This window comes from Octodon degus, unplaced genomic scaffold (assembly GCF_000260255.1).
Source record: "Octodon degus isolate 3935 unplaced genomic scaffold, OctDeg1.0 scaffold00039, whole genome shotgun sequence".
Lineage (NCBI taxonomy): Eukaryota > Metazoa > Chordata > Mammalia > Rodentia > Octodontidae > Octodon > Octodon degus.
This window is the reverse complement of record NW_004524615.1, coordinates 8,438,162-8,446,743: the sequence shown is the minus strand read 5'-3', so window position 1 is coordinate 8,446,743 and position 8,582 is coordinate 8,438,162.

The window sequence follows — 8,582 nt, the reverse complement described above, 5'->3', positions numbered from 1 at the left end:
AAAAAAAAACTCCACTATGGAGTATAGGATACCAGGCAGCTAAATTGGCTTTATTGTCATTCAAGTTCAATTATATCCATAATGCATCACAGCTTATGTAAAGCAGTGTGCTGTAAATCATGGAACACCGAGATTAAAAGGAAACACTGTCAAAATAGACTGAGCCTTGCCCTGGGCTTTGCCTTTTGCTCAGAGCTCCAACTCCACTTGCTACCAAGAGGCATAACAAAAGTTGTCACCAACTTACAGCTCGCTGTACTTTATTAAATTTTTGCCAGTTAAACTTCTCTCTGGAGGAATTTGTCTTAAGACAAAATGCAGGAAGTGCTGGACATGTTTGTTTTAAAGTTTGACATGGCTAATGCACAACATTTTTTCCTGCAATTGCTCTATTTTCTTACAGATCATGTTTAAAAGTACATTGTAGGGAATGGCTTCTCAGTGCATATTCAAAAATGCAACCCAATGTGGTCCAGTGGAAAAGCCAATCAACACTGCTGTCCTGGATTTTGGAAACTTTTAAGAGGTAGCAATGACAGTCTGCCACCAAACCTGCTCATAGCCACATCTATAGAACTGCCCTTGGCTTTGTCTCCTGCAGGCAGGAGTCACATGTCTCCGGGTTGCATTTTTGCTCCTCCAGTTGTTGAATCCACGTAATCTAGGAGTCAGACCTGAACTACTATAGTGCAAGCGAGTCTTCAACATTAGATAACACTGCAACTCAGATGAAATAATTAAACCAGGGCTCTGGAATGGACAGGAAAGCCCTTGATAGACAAGCACATAATGAGCACAGTCAGTGAGATGACTAACATAATATATCACAATAGCAGCCACATTTCTAGGAATGAAACAAGTTGGGTGAAGATGAGAAGCTGCAGAGAGGAGATGAATGTTGCATCTTTAGATACACTCTCATTACAGTTTATTAGAAGGATTAGGATTCTGTTGTTCCTGATGAGAACAAATGTCTGCCTTATTGGACAATGCTGCTAAGAATCCATGATTCAGTCCACTTTCAGGGACCCAGGCTACTATTAGGCTGCTGCTCTGCCATTGCTGGACAGGCCATTCAGTTCATTCTCAGTCAGTGGTGTTCACTATCTAATTGAATTTCTGACAGTGAAATAGGAGAGTAGGTAATGAAGATACTTAAAAGATGCCTATCAGCTATCTGCTCATTTTTTCTAAGAATGAATGCAAAAAGCTACGGGGCCAGATGTTACCACCAAGCCTGGTAATTTGCATGCGGGACAAAGACACAATCTTCCATGATGTAGTCACACGTCCAGTGAATGGTTTTTTGTGTTTTGCCTTTTCACTTGTGTATTTGGTAGAGTGTCTCACCATGCAGATCAGACTTATGGTGTTTCTACTGTTTTCAGCCTCCCTAGTGCTGAGATTATAGGCATGTGCCACCACACCTGGACTCTGTCCCTGCTCAGTGAACCTCAGGGGTGGCACAGCAAACAGTTTTATCATATGGAAGTTGCCGCAGCTGATTGAGAGTCCACATAACCATTTACCTTCTGCATCCATTTTGCTTCTGGGTCAGCCTCCAGGATGTCTAGGAAATGCTTTTCTTGGTAAGGACACTATAAGCGTTCACAGCCTTACTCAGTTGTATAGCAATGCAAAGACAAGTCCTTAAGTGTCACTACTGCCACATGTATTTATGGAGTAAAACTAGAATAATCACAATTGGGCCGGAGAGATGGCTCAGTAGATTAAGTGCTTCCCTGGCAAGTATAAGGGCCTGAGTTCAATCCCCCCCCCAAAAAAAAAACCTCTGAGAATAACTACAATTAAAAATTGTGAGGCAGTGACCTAGCGTGGCGGTCTCCGCGCTGGGATCTGGAGCACGAGGTCGCCGGTTCGCGCCCCCATCCCTACGCTTTCTATTGGGGCTGGGGAGATGGCTCAGTGGAATAAGCGCTTCCCTGGCAAGCGCAAGGGCTTGAATTCAATCCCTAGTTCTGAAAAAAAAATTGTGGCCTAGAAATATTGTGATTGATCCTTAGCCATTATCACATAGATTGTGTTGGGATAGATGTGTGAGTCTTTCTTTTATGGCAGTAAGTAAATCACTGAAGACCTCATGACTTTGCATTTCTGCCATCTGGGAGGATACCTTTGTATAATTGCCATCTGTGAGCACCTGGTGTGTACTTCTGGCAATTTCCCCCTACATTATCCTCCATAGCTTCATCAAACGTATGCATAGGAACTTCATCTTTTTGGAGCTTGGTAGTTTTCCTAGGAACTGTAGAGATAGCTCAGCACTCTAAGTGCCTGACTGGCAAGTGCAAGGATCTGAGTTCGATTCCCCTACCACATGCTGTGCAGACCCTGGAGCCCTGGCTGCTGTGCTGGCCATTGAAACTGGACGTGGTGGCATAAGTGTATATTTCCAATACTGGGGAGGCCAAGACAGGAGGATCATGACGCGTCTGAGTTGCGTAGCAAAACCCTATATCAAATAAATAAATATTAAATATAGAGTTTCCCTAGGCTTTGGGTTTGGAGACTCAGACATTGTTCTGGAGTAGAAAATACAGATATTTGCAGGGCAGATTTGTGGAATCTTTGAGAATAGAGCATCTCACGAATTTATCAGACTTTTTTTCAGCTATTTGCTCCTGGCCATTTCCTTAGTCCTTAGCTTTGAAGTCACATATTTTGTTTATTCTTACCACCAACAGAATAGAAGAAAAGCTAGCATGTTTGCACTCGGAGGCCTTCACTGTCATCTTGCTACAATGAGCTGCTGACCCCCATCGTGGTTGCTGATCAGCTGCTGATCCCTCTCTCCAAACCTGTGGTCTTTGGCCATCAAATGAAGGCCCAACCTGCTTGTGCTTTATTTCCCTGGATGTTGTGCTTGGACTTTGGGCTTGTTTCTCCAGTTCTCACAATCCCTGTAGTAATTGCTGGTAATAAATAGGCAGGTCAATAGGATGTATTTCTGCATGTATATAATTCTATAGCTACACTTCTGTGTATGTGCACACGTTTAAGCCTCCTAGATGTGTGTCTCCCAGACCCCACCCCAACAGCAGCTCTTTTAAGAACTGCCAAAAAGTGTTGTTTACCCTGTCAAGTCAGGTTTGTTGCTGGGCTACCTCCAGTCTTCTAGCAATAGCAGTTAAAGGTAGAATTCACACCTTGACTAACTCTCTATACTAATAATCTTTGAACTAAACAACTACATTAAGAACAACAATGTGTAATATTAATGCCATGCTTGAAATACCTGTTATCTTGGTCTTCTAAATTTGTACCATTGCTAATGTCATATTATTACTATACTCTCATTAAAGTGATTTTTTTTTAAAAAAAGGTAATAAAAGAAAATGAGAGACAAGAACAAAAATTTAAGTTTTCTTGAAAGCATGTGCCAATATTCAATTTTATGTCCCATCTCCATAACTATATCTGATAATCTGAGCAACATATTTGATGATAAAAATAGGCAATATATCAATCATTGTTAATCAGCTATTGTAGTTTTGAAAAATCTGTAACATATGCATTGTTATATGTGATACTGTTTCTGTCTTTGTTTTATGTTTTTCTTGCTCTTGTCTTTACTCTTCAAAATAGAAAAGCTCCTAATGGAAGATCCTCAAGAACTCTTCCAGTGTCACCCTCCTCAGCTTGCTCCTTAAGAGCCACAAAGGATAACTACTCCAGTTTTAAAGAGCAGCATTCTCTTCTCAGGTCCACAAGGCCCAGCTTCGCAGACTCAGTCTATTGAACGTGAGTGTTTTCCTGGCCTCTCCTGTGCGTGTGCTTGCAGGCTTCAGCATGACAATGTGTGTCTCTCCAGCAAATTGCTAAAAGCAACAAGATCCAGCCAGCAAAATCAATAATTTAATTTTTCTTAGTATTTTTCCAATGTTACTGGACTTGTGGATGTGTGATCTGCTTTTAAGAAACAGCAGGGGATACTTTTACCAAAATTTACTCTGGGTATAATAAGTTTTCAGGCTACAAATAACTCAGACCATAAAAAAGCCCAGAACATCAATTCCATTTAGCAAGTGCTATGACTTTAAGGCCTGTCATTGTGACTCTATATTTCCTAGTACTAAAATCTATGTTAGTTCAAGGAAGTTTGCTGGGGGGATGAGTAAAAGCAACAGCATACACAAATGTAGGGGCTTAAATGAGAGCTACATTATTTGCTCTTGTGTTCATGTACTCAGCAGCATCCTGGGTCAAGACCACTATGCACAGCTTGGATTTGGAGATGTCAGGTCCGTCTTACATGATTTTTGTGATTGATCTCTCAAGATCGTCCTTTCCTCTAACATGACTGCTAGCTCTATGCACTGACTCACATGCCAGCCAACACAAATGGGGACAACTCCCTCCATGAAGGTACTTGCAATCAGGGACATGGTCACCTTGCATGGAGCAGTATTACACTGAAGGAGTGTTACTTCTCTGGTTTGAGCGGCCAGGTAAGGTGTGAACTGATAAGCTTGGGAAAAACAAGCCAAGGCTCAAAGTACGAATGTCACAAACAGCAGAGACAATAGGACAGGACACAGGACAGATGCCTCTTCTCTCACTTAGCCGAGTTCCTGTGTGTCTTCATGCCTATTTTAGCATAACCACCTGAAGGTAGCTGAAACAAAAAGTGCATTTTGAGCTCAACTCCAGGAATTTTCTCTATTCTTATTGGCACTCCATCACTGATGATGTTTTAAGAAAACAAAATTGTGATTGACTTTCACTTGGAGGGTTAAATTAGTATTTTGTTGTTGTTTAAACTCATTCAGAGATTACCAAAAAACAAATCAACAGGACTTTTGGGTTTACATTTGATTTCCCTTGGGAAAGCCCTGAATCAAGCAAGGTAATGATTAGACCAAATTGGAACCTAATGCTGATGCTTCTTGTTAGAACAGAATAACGTTAGTTCAGGTTATCTGAAGCCACTGAGAATTCCTACAATATGTGGTTAAATAGCCTTTGCTGAAAGGACAGCTAACTAAATTGAATCGGGATTCTCAATGCCCCCTGGCATCAGTGAGTAGACACAGCATAGGCTCCGCATGAAGAATGCTAGCTTAGTGACCTTGACGGACAAACCAAAAACTGAAATCCCGACTCCACAGCTGGATGGGAAAGTGAGATCCCTGCCTGGCAAATAAGTACAGCCTTTTGTGGTTAAATTATACTTCATGTCATGGATTAGCAGAATACAAAATAAATCCAGAATAATTTATTGTAACTTGCTGAATTTTATAACCCTAAACGCCAAAGATGTAATACATTAAGATTAGGCAAATACAAGAGTGGAAGTAAATATAGGAAATTTACATATTTCTCAAAATAAGACAAGGAACCAATAGTTCATGTGCGCACACTAAAAGTTGGGCTTTACAGATGTTGAGCAAATACCTATGCCTAGTGAGCAGAATTCCCGTGTTAATGAGTCTCATCCACAGCCCAGAGGACTAGCATAGGTTCCAAGGTCTACCTGAGATCTCTGGGTAGAGCTTGGGATTCTGGACACAGTGAAAGTTTCTGTAAGCAATCTGGCAACACAGAATGAAGGCATCTCTTTGATTTTGCCTTGGATCAGAGTATGAAACAAAATCATCTCCTATGAGGTAGAAAAATCTATCGGGTGGTGGTGTATCTTAAAGATCTTCAATCTGGTAATGTCACTGACTTCCTGGGAGAAGATACCACATATTTCCTTGATAGGCATTCACCTTCTGTCCAGACCTTATAAAATTTTCAATGATTATAAGTAAGAAAAGTGTCAGGGAAAAAGTCGCAATAGGAGTACTCAAAAGAAAAAAAAAAAAGAAGCAAATTAAATTTCACTGGAATCTGACATTTAAATAATAGCCTTGAAGTTATTGTCTAGAAATTACACTTATACACTGAATAATTTAATAATTCCTACATGAAATAAAACTATACAATATACAAGAAAAAAATAATATGAAATAAAACCAATTTTATTTGATACTAAGTGCCACACAAAAATTCTAGAAACAATATAGTACTTAAAGTTGAAAACCCAGGCAGAACTCCCAGCAGAGAGGCTAGAGAAAGACCCACTCAGCAGATCCAGGAGCAGAACATCTTACCAGAGTGGCACAGTGGATTCACTTCCAAGAGATGCAGCAGGAAGAAGTGGAGCAGAGTAGCCAGACCCAAGCCACACCCACCTGGATGAGTTTGAACTTGGTACATTCAGACCTGGTTCTAAGGTAATGACTCTACCAAAGTTCTACACCAAAGGTCAGGAGACAGTGCTATACAAAATGACAAAGAGGAGGATCAAAATGCATTCTTAGGCCCCGAGCCCACCCAGAACAAATGCAGGAGACTATAGCATAGAAGAAATTGGAAAGCACACACCTGAAATCTCTGAAATAATAGCAGGTGAAGTAAAGAAACAACTGCAGAAAGGTATAGAGGAAATCAGATCAGAAATAATTTCTGAAGTTAAATAAAGAAATGATAACTATAAAGAAAAGTACTAAGTGCTTCTAAAGAAGACACTGATTAAAAAAAATAGAGTAGACTAAAAAAATGATGGAAATCTTGAAGGAGCAGTATAGGAAGGAAATAGCATTCATGAAACAGATTCAAAGAAATATACAGGAAATTAAAACCTTAATCACAAGCTGGCAAAACCATTTGAAAGAAAGTGAAAGTAGACTTTCAGACCTTGAAGACATTGTTGCAGCTAGTGAAAAGTTAAGAGAGGATCTCTTAAAGACAACTAGGATGCAGTAAAAACATAATTTGACATCTGCAAGATGATGCAAAGATGAACAACGTAAGACTGATAGGCATCAATGAGAAAAAAGGAGTCAATACAAATGATATAAAAAGAATATAGACAGAAGTAATAGCAAAAAACTTCCCAAACATGGGGAAACAATCTGACATTCAGGTAACCAAAGAATATAGAACTCCAAATAACATCAACCCAATTAAAACCACATATAATACTGAGACATATAATACTCAAGATCCCAGAAATTCAGCATAGACACAGTATAGTCAAAGCCACTAAAGAAAGGGATCACATTTAAAGGAAAGCCCATCAGGATAATGGCATATTTCTCTTCACAAACCAGCAAATCAAGAAGAGCATGGAGCAAACTACTTCAAGTCTTGCAAGAAAATTCCAGTCCAGATTGATACATCCTGAAAAACGCTCTTTCAAGTTTAATGGAGAAGTGAAACACTTCCATGACAAAGGACAACTAAAGAATTTCATGACAACAAAGCCAACCCTACACAGACTACTAAAAGATATTCTAGAGTGGCATCAAAGTGACCATAACTCCATGAATGGGAATGGAAAGAACCCACCAAATAGAGCAAGAAATAAAACACAAGAGAAAAAGAGGTATACAACAGCAGTTTTTCAATTATTCTTTTGTATACAGTAGCAAAATATTTCCATCAGCATACTTTACAAATGAACTTCTCCTGCATCCTTTGGGTCATAAATCTGTCTGAGTCTACACAGTGAATATCAAGGAAATAGCAGTAGCTCAGTCCCACAAGTAACACCTGGACACCAGTAAGCATCATGAACACTGTCCACGCCCACCACATACTAGAGCTTTGTGCGATATCCTATCCTGAAACTATTAGAAGTGCTTGTCATATATTTGCCATTCCAGTATTTTTGTTATGTTTTATTCTTAGCAACTTTTTACTATCATGAAAACTTTTTCTTAGTTGATATTTTTGTGTGTATACATTCTGGACTCTTGGACTCAAAATTTAATTTTAATTTTTGAATATTATTTTGAAACAGTTAACTTAATTTTGAATTAACATTTAATGTTCTGAATATTGTTTAATTTCAATTTTTTTATGATTTATACTGTTTTTTGACTTACAATCTACTTATAAGACATGGCATGATATTTTCTCCTGATATTAGAAACTTTAGAAAATGTACTTCCATTTTCCTTTGATTTTATATGTTTTTTTTTATCTTTTATACACACACATGCTCACACACACACACACACACACACACACACACACACGGAAAAATATGTATATAACCTGACGAGATTGATACCGTTTTGTGGAAATCTTCAATGACCTATTCAATGGGTTCATCTAATACAATTATATTTTATATAATCCTGCATAACTACCATTTTGAGAGCTCTTTGTTCTTTATCCAGGACAATACAGCAACTTCTCTTGCCTTCTGGATTATGGTCTTTGTTATTTTCTATATGCTACATCTGGAGGGATTAGGGTATTTCAAGTTGATATAACTAGACAATATTTTAGTTTTAGTTCTCAAAGGTATGTTTTCTAAGTATAAAATTCAGTGAAGACAAATTTTTTTTCAGACCTTTGAATAAATATTCTATTTCCTTACCCACTGGCTTTTTTTTCTAATGTAGAAAAAGATGTTATTTATTTTTGTTCTTCCACAGATAATATTTTTAATGTGTATGCTTTAATGATTTTGTTCTTTGCAATTAGTTTTGCACAATTTCATTTTATTGTATCTTGGTATGATTTTATTTCTATTTCTTGTGCAAAAGGTTCATTTTCCTTGGAAA